This window comes from Lynx rufus, unplaced genomic scaffold, assembly GCF_022079265.1.
Source record: "Lynx rufus isolate CCGP_SWC_20201006 ecotype Redwood Valley unplaced genomic scaffold, mLynRuf1.p SCAF_3, whole genome shotgun sequence".
Lineage (NCBI taxonomy): Eukaryota > Metazoa > Chordata > Mammalia > Carnivora > Felidae > Lynx > Lynx rufus.
The window spans coordinates 38,135,728-38,155,240 of record NW_025814845.1 but is presented as its reverse complement, the minus strand read 5'-3'; the positions used below and the strand labels follow the sequence as shown (position 1 = coordinate 38,155,240).

The window sequence follows — 19,513 nt, the reverse complement described above, 5'->3', positions numbered from 1 at the left end:
AGATATTTAGTGCCCATGAGTTTCATGGACTTCCCTCGCCTCCATTCCGAAGGTGGCAGTTTGTGAGTATGGCTCAGCCTAAAGCCCATTATGTTCCATTCTCCTTGCTTACAATTGGTTTCAGGATAGTGACACAGAAGTCTGCTGGAGTCTAGTTTCCTTCGGTAAATGAAGGTACAGCCCTTCTCTTGGATGTTGTTATATGAGCTCATGATACTTGGAGCTGCCATCTTGGGTCACAGAAGGGAAAAGTGAGTTGAGAATGACTCTCAACTCAAAATTGTCTAAAATTGAACTCCAGATCTCCAGTTCTTCCCCTATCCCAATTTTCCACTCCATCTTTCCAGTTGCCAAGGCCAAAATTTTTGGTGTCATCCCTAACTTTACTCTTTCACATCCCATGTTTTATTCATTAGAAGATCCTATGAGCTCCTCCTTCAAATTATATTTACATTTTACTATTTGTTCCTACTTAATACCACTGCCATCTTGGTCCATGCTACTGCTGTTTCTTGCATATTCTACTGCATTAGAACAGTGCCTACCCAGGGAATTTTAGTAGGGTTCAACCAGACCTGTGGCCTGTGGCAATCCGTATTTGACATCACATTCACTTATGAGGATATGGGACAGGAAACACAGCTTGTCAGCAGAGAAGCACCAGTGTTCTTTTTGGGAGGTCCTGGTGGCAGTGCTGAAAGAACAGCCAGGGGTGGCTCAGTCGGTAGAGCACCCGACTCTCGGTCTGGGGGTTGTGAGTTCAAGTCTACAGTGGGCCTAGAGTTTACTTTTAATGTTATTTTTTTAAAGAAGAAGGAAGAATAGCCAGAACTATTCTCTGTGCCCCCTCCTTCAGGTGGAGCTTAGGTGTGAATAATGAGGCTCCCACGAAGGGGGTATGTAGCCAACCTGTCTAAGAAGCTGCATGTTCCACAAAAGCCATTACCTTGTGTGACCACCCATGAGCGAGGTTTCTAGGATCCCCACGGGGTACAGGCTCGATGACAGGAGTCACCACACTAGGAGAAGTCCAAAGTTACAGCCACTCTCCAGGTATTTTTAGTTCCTCTTAGACCCAAGCAATTTACCAATGGGTCATTTTTACCATAAGCCATGTTGCCTAGTAACACAGCTGACATTCTGTGGTTTCTGACATTCATGGTTTCCTGGGGAACAGAGCTAGACAGTTAACCGAATCCAAGAGCAATTTCTCATGCTGAAAGACCAGGGTTTTTCTAACACTTCAGTCACAAATAGCCTGCCACCGAGAGGTGCTCCCCTTCTGTGCTTCTCCCCTGTGCTCTTTGTCAGCACAATAGCCAGGGCGCTCCTTTAGCACGTACGACCGTCCTGTTACTCTTGTGCAGATCCTGCAGTGGCTCCTACCTCACTTCGGGCGCATTTGTCTGTAGGCCATGCTTGAGTCAGTCTCTTCCTACCTTTCTGATCCTTTTTCCCTACTACTCCTGCCCTCGCTCATCTGCTGTAATCTCCTTTTGTTCTCACTCTGATGTGCCAGGCATGTTTCTGCCTCAGGGCTTGGCTCTTCCCGAATACTCCTGATATTCACCTGGCTGCCTCTTGAATTCTTTGCTCAGATGTCACCTTTTCAACAAGCTGCATTCCATTGAAAAATTGCAACTCCTACCACGCCCAGTGCTTGAAGTTCCATGTTGTTTTTTTTTTATAGCTCTTTTCACCTTTTCATACTCCATAATTTCCTTTTTTTTTTTTAATTTTTTTTAATGTTTTTATTTATTTTTGAGACAGAGACAGAGCATGAGCAGGGGAGGGGCAGAGAGAGAGGGAGACACAGAATCCGAAGCGGGCTCCAGGCTCTGAGCTGTCCGCACAGAGCCTGACGCGGGGCTCGAACTCACGGATTGTAAGATCATGACCTGAGCCGAAGTCGGAAGCCCAACCGACCGAGCCACCCAGGCACCCCTCCTTTTTTTTTTTTTTTTTTTTTTTTATTTAAAGAAAGCGATAGAGTGTGAGTGGGGGAGGAGCAGAGAGAGGGAGGGAGACCCAGAATCCAAAGCAGGCTCCAGGCTGTGAGCTGTCAGCACAGAGCCTGATGCGGGGCTCGAACTCCCAAACATGAGATCATAACCTGAGCCGACATCGGACGCTCAACCGACGGAGCCATCTAGGTGCCCCATCATTTACTTATTATATGTAGTTTATCATCTGCCACTGTTAGCAAGTAAATTACAAGAGGGCAACATCTTCATTGACATATTCCCAGCCACCTAGCACAGTGCCTAACACCTAGTTGATGCTTAGTATTTTTAAATAAGTGAGGACACCTTTACAGAGGGGCTTACTGGGGCGCCTGGGTGGCGCAGTCGGTTAAGCGTCCGACTTCAGCCAGGTCACGATCTCGCGGTCCGTGAGTTCGAGCCCCGCGTCGGGCTCTGGGCTGATGGCTCAGAGCCTGGAGCCTGTTTCTGATTCTGTGTCTCCCTCTCTCTCTGCCCCTCGCCCGTTCATGCTCTGTCTCTCTCTGTCCCAAAAATAAATAAACGTTGAAAAAAAAAAAAATTTACAGAGGGGCTTACTGTGTGCTGAGTATTTTTTTAAAACAGAGTGAATAAAGTTTTAATATATGTGGAGGAGCACATAAATACAACATTCTTGTGAATACAAAAAAATTAGACACGGAATTTAAATTAAAAGCACTAAATAGTATAGGGGTGCCTGGGTGGCTCGGTTAAGTGACGGACTCCTGGTTTCGGCTAAGGTCATGATTTCAAGGTTCGTGATCTCGAGCCCCTCTTTGGGCCCCGTGCCTACAGAGAAAGACCTGCCCGGGATTCTCTCTCTCTGCCCCTCCCCTGCTCATTATCGCTCCCTCTCTCTCAAAATACTCCCCTCCCTCCCCCCCCAAACATTAAAGAGCGTAAAGAATAACATTATGTTGTGACAAGAAGTGTAGGTTTTAAGGAAATTAGAATACAGATAATACTGTATATGCCAAATAACATAGACAGTAAACGTATCAAAATTTTTAGGAATGCAAGAAGATTTTAGTAAACATTTCTGAGGATTTAAGAGACCTGGTATGCAAAAAAGAAGGGAAACAAGAATTTGATAGTAAACAGTTGTTCTTTTTTGATTGCTTTAGAGTCGTTACTGAAATTTGGTTCTTTGAAAATTCATGGAAGATTCACAATAAATCAATCAGACTTTTAGCTGCACGCCCCAAATCAATAAATATATATAAAAAAAGAGCCACCCAAGCTCTCCATCCCTTTTTTTTTTTTTTTTTTTTTTTAAATAAGCATGGAAACAGAGAGGTTAAGAAACTTACCTCGTGTCGCATAACTTCTAAGTGAATCCCCACAGGTGGTCTTTGGAGCCCGGGTTTTGACTGATCTATTACAGTTAAGCATCCTTCTGCATACACAATTTTTAACCTGCTTTTGGATTATTTGGTAAATTCCCCTTTGGATTAGAGGTTATGGACCTTTCATAACCTATATGGCCCAATTTTCCAGGGTCTTGTCAACCAGATGTGAATGTATCCTTAAAAACAAACAAAAAAATGGTGGTGGGGGTTTGTGTGCCTGGGCACCCAGTTGGTTAAGCACCAGACTCTTGATTTTGGGTCGGGTCATGATCTCATAGTTGTGAGATTGAGCCCTGTGGGCCCCCATGCTTGGGGTGAAGCCTGCGTGATTCTCTTTCTCTCTCTCTCTAGGGGTGCCTGGGTGGCTCAGTTGGTTAAGTGTCTGTCTCTCGATTTCAGCTCAGGTGGTGATCTCACAGTCTGTGAGATGGAGCCCCTTGTGGGGCTCTGTGCTGACAGCAGGGAGTCTGCTTGGGATTCTCTCCACCCCTCCTGCTTCACACGCATGCACTCACACTCGCTCACTCTTTCAAATAAACTTAAAAAAAAAAAAAGATTCTCTTTCTCCCTCGGCGTCTCCCCAACACTTGTGCTCGCACGCTGTCTCTCTCTCTTTCTCTCTCAAAAACAAAACCAAAAAAGTTTTGGGGTGATTTAATTGACTTCCGGTTGTTGTCTTGTATCTAATAATGAAAACTTCTGATGTTCCCTAGCACTTTTTAAGAAAATCTTTTTAATCTTTATTTTTGAGAGAGAGACAGAGTGTGAGCAGGGGAGGAGCAGAGAGAGAGGGAGACACAGAATCTGAAGCCGGCTCTGGGCTCTGAGCTGTCAGCACAGAGCCCAATGTGGGGCTCGAACCCACAAACCACTAGTTCATGACCTGAGCCGAAGTCAGAGGCTTAACCAACTGAGCCACCTAGGCGCCTGTCCCTAGCCCTTTTCTAAATACTTGGGTGGCAATAAATTACTTTCTTTTTATGTCTGTGGAAAGGAGCTATGTACACAGGATGGAAGTCAGAGAAGGTTTCATAAATGAAGGTAGTAGAACCCTTAGTATTAAATAGTGGGTGAATGTCTTGATTTCACTTACACCTAAGAACTTGCCATTCTCAGTCTTATCTGGGTCATGCATAGCTCTCTTTGAGAATTTGACAGCTGTGGACCTCTCGCTAGAAAAATGCTTATAAACACATACTTTGCATTTTTTTATGCCACTTAGTGTATTGTAAATTGATTTCCTTCACAGGCCGTAGAAAACCAGTCTTTGCAGTGATTTCTGTCTCATTTTTGTATGACATTATTTGCATGTTTGTGTAAAATTATTTGCTATATCCAGGAAAAAAAAATCCAAATTTTTTGATGAAACAAACTTTAAACAGTTAATTTTTTTCTTTTTTTTTTTTTGAGCAAGCTTGAGTGTGAGCAGGGGAGGGGCGAAGGGAGAGTGAGAGAGAATCTTAAGCAAGCTCCATACTCAGCATGAAGCCTGATGCAGGGTTTGATCCCATGACCCTGGGATCATGACCTGAGCTGAAATCAAGAGTTGGACGCTCAACCGACTGAGCCATCCAGGCACCCCTTAAAAGTTAATTTTAATGGAAAGAGCAGTTTATGATAAGTTGAAATTCTGCCATTGTCTTTAATACAGCTACATGTATGTCATTTAAAAAAAATTTCCAGACAATTTTACTTTTTTGTTTTAATGGCAACCAAAACTGAAAACTTGTTTTGTAAGATGTGTGGGAACGACTGGAATCAGAGCCTGATCAGATAAGGCAAGAGTTTCCCCCCGCCCCCCACTAACATTTTTTTTTTAATCTTTATTTTTTATAGACATTCTTTATAAAGCCTTTTGTTTTGTTTTGAGCAGTTTCAGATTCACAGCAAGATTGACAGTATAGAGATTTCCCGTACACCCACTGCTCCTACTCATGTACACTGTCCCCCATCATCAGGACCCCCCCCCCACCGACACCACAGTGGTACGGTTGTTACAGTTGTTGAACCCACATTGTCACATCATAATTACCCAGAGTCCCCAGTTTACATGAGGATTCACTTTTGGTGTCATATATTCTATTGTTTGGATGAATGTATAATGATGTATCCGTTGTTATAATGTACAGAGTATTTTCATTGCCCTGAAACCCTTTCTGCCCTGCCTGTTCATTCCCCTTCCTTAACCCCTGGCAACCTGTCGTCTTTTTACTTCCTCCATAGTTTTGCCTTTTCCAGAGTAACCAGTAATCGAAATCATTTACTGTGTAGCCTTTCAGATTTGCTTCTGTCCCTTAGCATTGTGTATTTAAGGCTCCTATATATCCTGGCTTGATGGCTCATTTCTTTTTAGCACTAAATGATGTTCCAGTTGTCTGGATAGACCACAGTTTATCCGTTCATCTACTGAAGAACATGTTTGTGGCCTCCAAGTTTGGGCAATTATAAACATGCCTGTGTTCAACATCTGTGTGCAGGTTTTTGTGTGGGCATGTTTTCAAAGCCTGTAAATACCAGGGAGCACAACTGCAGGGTCATATGGTTAGAGTACGTTTAGTTTTCTAAGAAACCTCCAGACTGTCTTCCAAAGTGGTGGTTCCATTTTGTGTTCCCACCTGCAATGAGTAAGAGTTCTTGTTCCTTCATGTCCCTCCCAGCATTTGTGGTTGTCAGTCGTTCTGGATTTTGGCCTTTCTAATAGATGTGGGGCAGCATCTCATTTTAAATTTGCATTTCCCTGATGACATATGATGTGGGCGGCTTTTCATATGCTTAGTTGCAGTATGCATATCTTCTTTGGTTGGGTGTCTGTTAAGGTCTTTGGCCCATTTTTTTAATTGAATTATTTTCCTATTTACTTTTAAGATTTCTTTGTGTATTTTGGATAACAATCTTTTATTAGGTGTTTTTGTTGTTTGTTTTTCTTTTCAAGTATTTTTTTTTTCCCAGTCTGTGGCTTGGCTTCTCATTCTCTTCACACTGTCTTTTGCATAGTAGGTTTTTCATTTTAATGAAGTCATTTATCAAGTATTTCTTCCATGGATTGTGCCTTTGGTATTTGAAAAGTCATTGCCATACCCCAGGTCATCTTGGTTTTTGCTTTTTGTTATTTTCTAGTTTTATAGCTTTGCATTTCACATTCAGGTCCACAATCTTTTTTTTTTTTTTTTTTAAATATTTTTTACTGTTTTATTTATTCTTGAGAGAGAGAGAGACACAGCACAAGCGAGGGAGGGGCAGAGTGAGAAAGGGACACAGAATCTGAAGCAGACTCCAGGCTCTGAGCCGTCAGCACAGAGCCCTATGCAGGGCTCAAACCCACGAGCTGCAAGATCATAACCTGAGCCTAAGTTGGACACTCAACTGACTGAGCCACCCAGGCGCCCCTCCGTGATCTTTTTTGAGTTAATTTTTGTGAAAGGTGCAAGATCTGTGTCTGGATTCTTTTTTTTTTTTTTTTGCATGTGGATGTCCAGTTGTTTCAGTCCCATTTGTGTAAAAGGCCATAGTTGTACCACTGTATTGCTTTTGTTCTTTTGTCAAAGATCAGTTTGGCTGTGTTTATGTGGGTCTGTTTCTAGGTTCTCTGTTCTGTTCCATTGATCTGTTTGTTTTTTCCCCCAATATGATACTGTCTTGATTACTATAAGTTTATTTTAAGTCTTGAAGTCAGATAGTCTTCCAACTTTGCTCTCCTTCAATATAATGTTGGCTATTCTGAGTCTTTTGCCTCTCCGTATAAACTTTAGAGTCCGTTTGTTGATATCTACGAAGTAACATACTGGGATTTTGATTGGGATTTCATTGGATACATAGATTAAATTGGGAAGAACTGACATCTTGACAATATTGAGTCTTCCTGTCCATGAACATGGACTGTCTCTCCATTTATTTTGTTCTGTGATTTTGTTCATGAGAATTTTGTAGTTTACCTCATATAGATCTTGTACGTATTATGTTAAATTTATACCCAAGTATTTCATTTTTGGGGAGTGCTAGTGTAAATGGCATTGTTTTTAATTTCAAATTCTGCTTGTTCACTGCTGGTATATAGGAACACAATTGTCTTTTACATATTAACCTTGTATCCTTGAACCTTGTTATAATTGCTTATTAGTTACGGATGTGTGTGCGTGCGTGTGTTCTTTTGGGTTTTCACCTTAGATGATCGTGTTATCTGCAAACAAAGACAGTTTTATTTTTTTCCTTCCCAATCTGTATTTCATTTCTTTTCTTTTCTTGTCTTATTGTATAGCTAGGACTTCAGTACAATGTTGAAAAGGAATGGTGAGAGTGGACATCTTGCCTTGTTCCTGATCTTATTGGGGAAACTTCTAGTTTTTCATCACACCATTAAGTATGATGTTAGCTGTAGTTTTTTTGTGGATGATCTTTATCAAGTTGAGGAAGTTGCCCTCTATTCCTATTTTATTGAGAGTTTTTATTAGGACTCGGTACTGGATTTTGTCAAATGCTTTTCCTGCAACTGTTGATGTGGTCATGTGATTTTTCTTTTTTTAGCCTGTTAACATGATGGATTACATTAATTGATACTCAAATGTTGGACCATATTTGCATGTCCGGGATAAATCCCACTTTGTCATAGCGTGTAATTCCTTTTATACATTACTGCTAATATTTTGTTGAGGATTTTTGCACTTCTGTTAATGAGTGATATTAGTCTGTATAGTTTTCTTCCCTTGTCTTTGGTTTTGGTAATGCTGGCCTCATGGGATAAGTTAGGAAGTATTCCCTCTGCTTCTAATCTCTGAAAGTTATTGTAGAGAATTGTTATAGTTTTTCCATAAATGCTTGGTAGAATTCACCAGTGAACACATTTGGGCCTGATGCTTTCAGTTTGGGAATACAAATTAAATTAATTATTGATTGAGTTTGAAAAATAGATATAAGGCCATTCAGATTATCTATTCAAAGAATTAGTCCATTTCATCTAGGTTATTAGATTTGTGGGCATATAGTTGTTCATAGTACTTTTTTATCTTTTAATGTTCATGGAATTTGTAATGATGTCCCTCTTTCATTTTTCATTAGTAATTTGTATCCTCTCTCCTGTTTTTCTAAGTCAGCTTTTGGTTTCATTGATTTTTCTCTAATGATTTCATGTTTTCAGTTTCATTGATTTCTGCTTTAATTCTTATTATTTCTTTCTTTCTGCTTCCTTTGAATTCAATTTGCTCTTCTTTTTCTAGTTTCCTAAGGTGGAAACTTAGATTGTTGATTTTATTTCATTTTATTTTATTTTATTTTATTTTATTTTATTTTTTATTATTTCTTATTTTTTTAAGGTTTATTTTTGAAGGAGAGAGAGACAGAGCATGAGCCGGGCAGTGGCAGAGAGAGAGGGAGACACAGAATCCGAAGCAGGCTCCATCTAGCCTCTGAGCTGTCAGCACAGAGCCTGCCGTGGGGCTCGAACTCACAAACTGAAATCGTGACCTGAGCCAAAGTTGGACGCTTAACTGACTGAGCCACTGGGCGCCCCTAGATTGTTGATTTTAGATCTTCTTTTCTAATATATATATTTACTACTACAAATTTCCATTTAAGCACTGCTTTTGCTGCATCCCACAAAGTTTAAGTATTTTTCATTCAGTTCAAAGTATTTTAAAATTTCTTCTGAGATTTCTTTTTTGATCATGTATTATTTAAAAATATGTTCTTAAATCTCCAAATACTTTGTGATTTGCCAGTTATCCTTCTGTCATTGACTTTTAGTTTAATTTCACTGTGAACTGAGAGTAGGCATTGTAGGATTTCTGTTCTTTTAAGTTTCTTAAGTTGTATTCTGTGGGCCAGAATGTAGTCTATTTTGGTGAATGTTCCATGTGAGCTTGAGAAGAGTGTTATTCTGCTCTTGCTGAATGAAGTGGTCTAGGGATGTCAATTATACCCAGCTGATTGATGGTGTTGTAGAGTTCAACTATGTCCTTATTGATTTTCTGCCTGTTAAATCTGTTCATTTCTGAAAGGAGTGTTGATATCTTCAACTATAATAGTAGATTCATTTATTTCTCCTTGCAGTTTTATCAGTTTTTGCCTCATGTATTTTGATGTTCGTTAGACATATACACATTGAAGATTGTTAGGTTTTGGAGCATTGACCCTTTTGTCATTACGTAGTTGTCCTCTTTATCCTTGATAACTTTCCTTGCTTTTAAATCTGCTCTGTATGAAAGTAATATAGCTATTCCATTTTTCTTTTTATTAGTGTTTAGCATGGCATATCTTTCTCCATGCAGTTACTTTAATCCATATGTCTCTTTATATTTAAAGTGAGTTTCTTGTTGGCAATCTGCCTTGTTGTTTGCTCTTTTGAGCCAGTCTCTTTCTTTTAATTGGTGCATTTAGACAATTGATGTTCAAATTGATTATTTCTGTTGTTGGATTAATAACTATCATATTTGTTACTGTTTCTGATTGTGACCTTGTTCTGCGTTCTCTGTTTTGTATCCTAATCTTTTTCTGCCTTTTATGGTTTTAAGTTGAGCATTTTATATAATTATGTTTTCTCTCCTTTCTTAGCATTTTTTTATGTTTGTTTATTTTTGAGAGAGGGAGACAGACCATGAGCAGGGGAGGGGAGGAGAGCGAGAGGGAGACACAGAATCCAAAGCAGTCTCCAGTCTCTGGGCCGTGAGCACAGAGCCTGACGTGGGGCTCGAACCCATGAATCATGAGATCATGACCTGCGCTAAAGTTGGACGCTTAACCGACTGAGCCACCCAGGCGCCCCTCCTTTCTTATCATATTAATTGTACTTTAAAAAATTGTTTTCAGTAATTGCCCTAGAGTTTGCAATGTACATTTACAACTAATCTAAATCCACTTTCAAATAATGCTATACTGTTTCCTCTTACCCTTCCCTTTACTTGTATCATTGCAGTTTTTCATTTCATCTACATAAGCATACGTAATTGAACACATTGTTGCTAGTGCTTTGAACAAACTGTTGTTAGCTCAATTAAGAATAAGGAGGGCGCCTGGGTGGCGCAGTCGGTTAAGCTTCCGACTTCAGCCAGGTCACGATCTCGCGGTCCGTGGGTTTGAGCCCCACGTCAGGCTCTGGGCTGATGGCTCAGAGCCTGGAGCCTGTTTCCGATTCTGTCTCCCTCTCTCTCTGCCCCTCCCCCGTTCATGCTCTGTCTCTCTCTGTCCCAAAAAAAATGGATAAAACGTTGAAAAAAAAAAAAAGAATAAGGAGAAGTTTTAATTTTACCTTCCTTACCCCTTCCCTGATGCTTCTCCTTTCTTTATGTACATGAACAGGTCTGCTGGCAACAAATTACCTTGGTTTTTGTTTGAGAAAGTCTTTATTTCTCCATCATTTCTAAAGGATGATTTTGCAGGGTACAGAATTCTAGGTGGTTTTTTCCTGTCGACATTTTGAATATTTCACTTCACTCTCTTTTTGCATGCATGGTTTCTGAGAAATTGGATGTAATCCTTATCTTTGCTCCTTCGTTAGGTAGGGTGTTTACCTTGTCTGGCTTCTTTCAGGACTTTTTATTTTGGATTTTCTGTAGTTTGAGTGTGATATGCTTGGTTGTAGTTCTTTTTTTTTTTTTAATTTTTTTTAATGTTTATTCATTTTTTGAGAGAGAGACAGAGAGCATGAGAGTGGGGAGGGGCAGAAAGAGAAGGAGACACAGAATCTGAAACAGGCTCCAGGCTTTGAGCTGTCGGCACAGAGCCCGACGTGGGACTCGAACCCATGAAGTGTGAGATCATGACCTGAGCTGAAGTCAGACGCTTAACCGACTGAGCCACCAAGGCGCCCCGGTTGTAGTTCTTTAGTACGTATCCTGCTTGGTGGTCCCTGAGCTTCCTTGATCTGTAGTTTGGTATCTGACGTGAATTCGAAAAAATTCTCAGGCATTATTGTTTCAAATATTTCTTCTGTTCCTTTCTTTCTTCTTCTATTATTCCTGTTATGTATATGTGCCATCTTTTGTAGTCGTCCTGCAGTTCTAGGATATTCTATTCTTTGTTTTTTTCCCAGCCTTTTTTGTTTCTTTTTTAAATTGATACAACTAATTCTTTTTTTTTTAACTTAAAAAATATTTTATTCACTTTTGAGCGGGGGAGGGGCAGAGAGAGAGGGGGACAGAGGATCTGAAGTGGGCTCGTGCTGATAGGAGTGAGCTCAGTGTGGGGCTGGAACTCAAACTGTGAGATCATGACCTGAGCTGAAGTTGGATGCTTAACTGACTGAGCCACTCAGGTGCCCCCAGTCTTTTTTCTTTTTTCTTTTTAGTTTTCTAATCTATTTTTTTTGGGGGGGGGGGAGTTTCTATTGAGCTGTCTTCAAGTTCAGAGATTCTTTCCTCAGCCAAGTTCAGGCTACTAGTAAACCAGTTAAAGGCATTCTTCATTTCTGTTAGTGTTTTTGATCTCTAGTTGTTTCTTTTGGTTCTTAGAATTTCCATCTCTCTGCTTACATTGACCCTTTCTTTTTGCATGCTGTCTAATTTATCCATTAGAGCCCTGAAAATATATAAATCATAATTGTTTTGAATTGCTGGCCTGATAATTCCAACATTCCTGCCATATCCCAGTCTGATTCTGGTGTTTACTCTGTCTCTTCGAACCGTGTGTGTGTGTGTGTGTGTGTGTGTGTGTGTGTGTGTTTTCTTTTAGTATGCATTGTAATTTTTTTCTTAATAGCTGGACATGATGTACTGATTTTGAGTAAATGGCTGTAAATAGACCTCCAGTAATGTGGTAAGGTGGGGGGAGAGAAGTGTTCTGTGGTTCTATGATGAGGTGTCAGTGTGTTAGTGAGCCTGTGCCTCTGGACTGTGAATTTCACAAGTGCTTCTCAGTTCTCCCTTTACCCCCTTAGGTAGGAAAGGATGGCTAGAGTGGGCTGACGTTGGGTATTTCCTTTCCCCCAGGTCAGTTAGGCTTTGGTTAAATAGTTTCTCCTAAAGACTGACCTTGTTAAGAACTGAATGCTTTGGAATATTCTTACCCCCACCCCCTCCCACTGAGAAGCATGAAGGGATTTTTCTCTGATATTCATTATGAGAACCAGGTCTAGCTCTTGGAGATAAAACTCATAAATAAAAGTGTAGAATTTTTCCTATGACTGGGTCTTCCTGGAGTTTTTAATCTCTCAAAGTTGTCCACACTGAACCTCCAGCAAATTGTCAGTTAAAGTTCAGGTTTTCTTACCCTGGCACTGATTTCCATGGAGGTTTCTGTTCCATAAGTTGTGACTCTGTATTTGTCTGTTTCTTCAATTCTGGGAATTCTGATTTGCCCTATGACCTCACTGTTCTCCTGCATCTAAGAAGAGTTATCGTTTTTTCAGTTCATCTTTTTACTTTCTGTTAGGATGAAGTAGTGACTTCTAGAAGAATGATGGTATTATTACTGAGGTACAATGTTGGGGGCAGGTGAAGATTTAAGGAGATGTGTAAAGAGTTGAGTTTGAGATCCTATTTGATGTCCAAATGGATGGTTGGATTTTTGAGCTTAGTGCTCAGGAGAGAGAGTGGGGTTAGAGACACCATCTATATGCTGACAAATCCCAAATTTGAATTTAAGGCCTTGAGACTGGATAAGGTCACTTAGAGGTAAATGTCAGTGGACAAGAAGGCCAACAACTGACCTTGGGCTCTTCAGTGTTCTGAGCTGGGAAAGAGGTGGAGGAAGACCATCTCATAGGAGGAGGAAGAAAACCAGGAGTGTGGCATTTTGCAGTCCAGGCGAAGACAGTCTTTCAAAAAGGAGGGAGGGAAGTGCTGCTGTGGAGTCCACTGAGATGAGGCCTGATATTGACCTTTAGATTTCATGAGGCATGGAGGTCATTAGTGACATCAACAAACAGTCCTGTGGACTGGAAGGTAGAAAGCCTTGCAATGGATAGATGAGAAAAGAGGGTGAAGAGAAGCTAGTAAAATACTGTACAGAGACAACTGTGTGGGAGACTTTTACCACAACAGGGAGCAGAGAGATGCTCTAGTCATGGACAGGGGTTTTGTGGTCAAGGGAGGTAGACGTTCTGGTCATCAATTCCAGATGTGTGTGTATGTATGCATGGCTTTTCCCACACCACCAGGCAATTCTCAGACACCTGCTGTGTGGCCTACAATTCAACTCAGTTCCGACACTACTGGGACATATCAGCAGATCCTACAGTTGAAGGACCGAGTCCTACAAGACCATGTCCCCATGTCCACTCCCACCCTCACAGACACACTTCAGACACCAGTCCAGGTTGTCTACCTGGGTTTCTGACCTATTGGCTGTAGGTTAGAGGTTCCAGAAAATTCCTCCTCAGGTTCAATTCATTTGCTGGAGTGGCTCACAGAACTTGAAGAAGCATTTTATTTATTAGATTACTAGTTTATTATAAAAGGATACAGAGCTGGGACAGCCAGGTGGGAGAGCTGCACAGGGCAAGATATGGGGAGAGGGCCCAGACCTTCCCTGCCCTCAGAGTGTGCCACTGTCCCTTTGTCTGCACATAATGCAACCCGGAAGCTCTCCAGACAGACCTCATCCTTTTGTGTGTTCATGTAGGTTTCATGACACAGGCATGTTGATTATATCTCTGGCCGTTGGCGATGGATTCATTCTCCAGTCTCCCCCCTGACGCCAGGTGAAGGGCAAGGTGACACTGAAAGTTCCAGCCCTCTAATCATATGGTTGCTTCTCCTGGCAATTAGTTCGGATCCTTAGGTGTGGCCCCCAAGTCACCTCATTAACAACAAAAGACACCTTTAAGTCTCTCATCACTTAGGAAATTCTAAGGATTTTAAGAGTCCTGTACCAGAAATGGGATGAAGACCAAATATGTATTTCTTAGTATAAATCACAGTATCATGGGAGGCCTCTTTTTTTTTCTCCCCTTAAGGTAGGGATCATATAATATGTTTGTATGCTGATGGGCATGGTCCCTTGGGAATGTAGAAAAAAGATGTAGATTTTTGTCACCTTGAAACCGATATTCTCAGTTTTTTAAAAAATATTTTTTCTTTTTCTTTTTCTTTTTTGAGAGAGAGAGAAACAGAGCGTGAGCGGGGGAGGGGCAGGGAGAGAGGGAGACATGGAATCTAAAGCCAGCACAGAGCCTGACGTGGGGCTCGAACTCACCAACTGTGAGATCATGACCTGAACCGAAGTTGGTTCCTTAACCAACTAAGCCACCCAGGTGCCCCAATTTTCAAATATTTTTGATAACTTTCATTTATTTACTTGAGGGAGAGCTGGAGCTCAAGCATGAACAGGGAAGGGGCAGAGAGCGAGGGAGAGAGAGAGAGAGAGAGAAAATCCCCAGCAGGCTCCACATTCTCAGCATAGATCCGGGCTCCCTGATACTCTCAGTTTTAAAAAGTAGCTTGGAGATGGTTGGTGTTGGTTTGGAAGTTTTCTCCACCCTGCCCTCTTTGTAATTTTCTTTTCTTTTTCTCTTTTTGGCTTGCTTAATTTCATTGTGTATCTTGATAGATTTTTATCTTTCACATTTCTGGTAAATGGTGATTATTAGGAAGTTGAACCAATTGTGTGTTAAAAAAAAATGTAAAAGACATTTAGCAGGAATGTGTTTCCTAAGACCCATTGTTTACCACAAAAAGGAAACCACTGACTTCTTATTATATCAGCGAAGATAAAATTATTTTGTGAACACAGTACTTCTCTTATGAGTAAGAGTGCTCATATTGTGCTCAAAACAAATTATTTTCTGCAAACAAGAAATTAGTGGGAATTGTAGACTTTGTTATAAGTGGGGATTTATTTAGTCAGAGTCCTTAAAAATCAGATTTTGCTTCATAACATTTTATATTCTAATTGTGGATGTACTTGCTGTAATTTAAATTATGAAAAAATAATTTAAGCAAGTTAAATGTTAGGTATTTAATTCATAATGTCTTGAAATGTAATAAAAGTCGTAACTAATTTGAGGGAGAAAATATAGCAATACAGGATGGTGGGAATATTTACTTTCATTCTGAAGCAGAAGGAAATCAAATTACTGTAAATATAGCTAATATTATAGGGAGAATATATTTAAGGTGTAAGTAGACTATCACAACCTTGTGATATCGCCCTTTCTATTGTAAACTCATGCTTAGTAGAAAAGTCCTCAGGTGAAGTTTGATGGAAACAATAAAACTTATAGAACATAAGAATGTTCTAACAGATTTGGGCTCACTGGAAAACAAGCCTGCTTGGACTTTTCATTTGGAATTTTATCCTCTACCCTGGCCTTCCAATGCCTTCCACCTCCCCTCCCTGCTGGGGGTAAAAATCTCTAAATATATCTTTGGCAGTAATAAAGTCTCCTAATTTCTGAGTATCTAAAGAAATGTACCTATGGGGGCACCTGGGTGGCTCAGCCGGTTGAACATTTGACTTTGGCTAAGGTCATGATCTCGCCGTTTGTGGGTTCGAGCCCCGCATCGGGCTCTGTGCTGACAGCTTAGAGCCTGGAGCCTGCTTCGGATTCTGTGTCTCCCCCTCTCTCTCTGCCCCTCCCATGCGCATGCTCTCTCTCTCTCTCTCTCTCTGTCAATAATAAATAAATGTTAAGTAAGTAAATAAATAAATAACCCCTTAATGTATTTGCTTCATTACCATATTCTCCACCAGAGTATAAACTCAGTCAGTGGCTCAGTCAGTTAAGCATCCAACTTCAGCTCAGGTCATGATCTCGGAGTTCGTGGGTTTGAGCCCCGTGTTGGGTTCTGTGCTGACAGCTCAGAGCCTGGAGCCTGCTTCGGAATCTGTGTCTCCCTCTCTCTCTGCCCCTCTCCTGCTCGTGCTCTGTCACTTGGGCTCTCAAAAATAAACATTAAAAAAAAAAGTGTACCTATGGACAAACATCTCAGAAAAGCCAGAGATTGTAAGATGCTTAAACTATGTTGTATAATAGACACAACTTTGTTATATAAATGTGACCCTTCGACTAAAGTAGTGATTTTCAGTGTTTTTGGTCTACACATAATTGGCACATAAGGAGATAAATAAATGGATATATGGATATATGTCAGGTAAGAACAAAATGGAAATAGGAAAGTAGCATGGGAGGCCTACCTAATACCGCATGGTCCCCTGGGCCCCCTTTTTGTCATTTACCAATCGGGAATAATAATAACACTACCTCCTCAGAGTTGTATGGAGCAGAATGCCTGGTATCAGACTGGATTATCTGGTACCTGTTATTCTTCTTTTTCCTTTCTTTCTGTAATTTGAGTCTTCTAAATCTCTAGGGTATAGAGTATGTTTAAACCATGAGTTTAAACTAGAATCTGTTTAAACCATGTCCTTTCTGTGGTTTTGAAGTTCTTAATGAAAAATGATAACACTCATGAACTTTGAGCACATCATGCTTAGTAAAATAAGCCAGTCACAAAGAACAAATCCTGTGTGGTTCCGCTTGCGTGAGGTTCCCAGAGCAGTCAGATTCCTTGATAGAGAAAGGAGAAGGGAGAATGCTTGTTACCAGGGGCTGGGCCGGGGGGGGGGGGGGGGGGGGAGGTGGGGGTAGGCGGGAGAATGGGGAGTTAGTGTTTAATGGGCACAAAGTTTCAGTTTTGCAAGATAGAAGGAGTTCTGGAGATGGGTGGTGGTGCTGTTTGCAAATAGTGTGAATGTACTTAATGCTGCTGACTGCACACTTAATGATTAAGATGGTAAATTATATGTTATGTGCATTTTGCCACAATTTAAAAAAGATAATGAAACTATTGTCTTTTGGTAAGGCTTGCCCTCTTTCCCTATTTTTGGTGGATATTACTGAATAAAGTGAATCAAATTGCCCCCCCCCCCTTTTTATTGAGGTATAACTGACATGTACCCCTGTATACATTTAAGGTATACATCATAATGACTTATGACATATATTGTAAAATGATTACGAATCAAGTTGGCTCTTGATTAAATAAAGAAATAATGGGTTGCTGCTCTTACATCATGAATCTGTATGAGATTCCGCGTAATTGAAACCTGTTGATGATCAGAAATTCTCATCATCATGACTTTCAAAGGTGTCAAACCTTAAACTGTTGCTTCTAGAGCCAAGAGTGTAGTATGGCTGGAAAACACAATTTTTTAATTTTGTATGTCAATTTAAAAAATATTTATTGGTTACTTTGTTGAGTGAATAGCAGTAACATTTGTTGAGTGATATATGTTGGCTCTTCTTAGTTTATACTTCATACTTACAATACTTGCAGTACCCTTTATAGTCTTTGTAAACTAGTCCTTGAAGGTGTGAGAGTTGAGAAATCCAATGCTCTGGTCGGATAAGTGATTTTTTGCTTTAAAAATGATTTTAGAGGAATTTCAGTGCATGGAAACAAAGGGTGGGCATTCCAGATGGAAAAAAGATGTGGGTGTAGGAATGGGATATGTTTGCATGGAGCAGAGTTCAGCTTGTCTGTAGTCTAGAGAATATTAGGGAGATGTGCTCGTAGTTTATTCTCTGCCATTAGGATCTTGACTTTGAGGCTAATTAATTTCTGAACTTTATTCTGTAGGAATTAGGAGTACCACTGTACTACCAAACCAGAGAATTTTGTGATCCTAGTTGTGCACTTGGCAGCAATCTGAGGTTCATTGGAGTAGTGAGAGAGGGGAGGTCAGATACAAGTTAGAATGGGCACTTAAAATTCTTTCAAAGTCATTAGGAAGAGTATTTTAGTATTTAGTATTGGGTCAGAGTGCAAGTGACTGGAAACTGAGAGAAACAGTATACCCATTAGTCATTCCCCATCTTCCTCTCCCCCGCAGCCCTTCAACCACTAATCTGTTTTTTCTGTATGTAGATTTGTCTATTCTAGGCATTTCATATAAATAGAATCATGTAATATGTGGCCTTTTGTGACTAGCTTCTTTGACTTTGCATAGTTTTTAGGATTCATCTATGCTGTAGCATGTATCATTACTTCATTCCTTTTTGTGGCAGAAATATTCCATTGGATGGGATCTATCACATTTTATTTATCTGTTCATCAGTTGATGACCATTGTCTTTTTTTTTTCTTTAAATATGATACATAAAATACAAGCCCACCCTTTTTATCATTATATTCAAGGAACATAAATTTACTCTGTCAAATTGCTATAAAAGTGGATGACCATTGTCTTGTTTCTGCCTTTTGGTTATTACAAATAACACTACTGTGAACACTTACGTTTTTATTTTTGCATGGATGTATTTTATCACTTGTTATATACCCAGGAGTCGAATTGCTAGATCATGTGTAACTTGGGTTGTTTTCAGTGTTTCACTTTTACAAACAATCTCACAACAATCTTGCTGTATACTTTATGAGTGTACAAGTACGTGTGTAGGAGAATGTCCCAGAAAGAGGATTGTTGGGTCAAAGGATAAATTCATTCCTAACTTTGTAGATATTGACACCACCACCAGGAACAGAGGGTGCTTATTTGTTGGGGTACTTTCGGGGTACCTTTTGAAATAAAGGCCGTTCTGGGGTCATTACCCCAAGTCCTATAAGGTATATATCCTCAAGTACTGTGGAAGCACTCCTTTGATGATCCTCCTTGTTTCGTTAAGAAACAGGTAATTGTGTTTAGATGGTAGGGAAATTTATAATGTATTTGACAAAGAAGTTATGGGTGGCAAAGAAATCTTTAATTTAGAGCCTTTGGAAGACTAATTCTCATTTTCTTGTTTTCTCTCTCCAGATAGATTCTTTCCCTACGTAGTTAAGATACTTATATAAGTAAGTTCTTCTTGTGCAAGTTCTCAGTTATAAAAACTTAGCTTCAGTAATGATATTTGTTCTATAAAAACCACTAAAATGGGACACCTTTTGTTTTAAACATGGGTGCTACTAATAACCAGCCCGAGTATTTTCCTTTTCTCTATTTTTTTATCTTCCAGCCTTGAACATTCCATATTCTGCTTCGTACATGGTGAATCACTACGGCTTTGCACTACTGTGCCCACTTGCGTGCCTATAAAGTACAACAAGCTCCAGGTCAAAAAAGCTTCTAGATGGATCCTTTCCAAAATTGGTGTCTTTTCTACAAACTCTGTGCCTCAACAACCCTTTCTAAGTGGTAAGGATACGTACTTTTTTTAAAAAAGAATAATAGAAGTTTGTAAAGATAATTTTTGTGTGAATTGCCTTCCCCTCTATGATGCCTTCTCTTCTTATAATAC

General features: G+C 40.1%; 1 protein-coding gene across 3 annotated transcripts in view; it reads left to right on the top strand.

Moving 5' to 3' along the window:
- Positions 1–19,513, top strand: part of FRYL (FRY like transcription coactivator) — a 303,326-nt gene that overhangs the window by 50,716 nt on the left and 233,097 nt on the right. For all 3 annotated transcript variants that reach the window (XM_047091763.1, XM_047091761.1, XM_047091762.1), the window contains exon 2: positions 19,232–19,410. The gene's annotated coding sequence lies outside the window, so the exon portion shown is untranslated. The remainder of the gene's footprint in view (positions 1–19,231; positions 19,411–19,513) is intronic.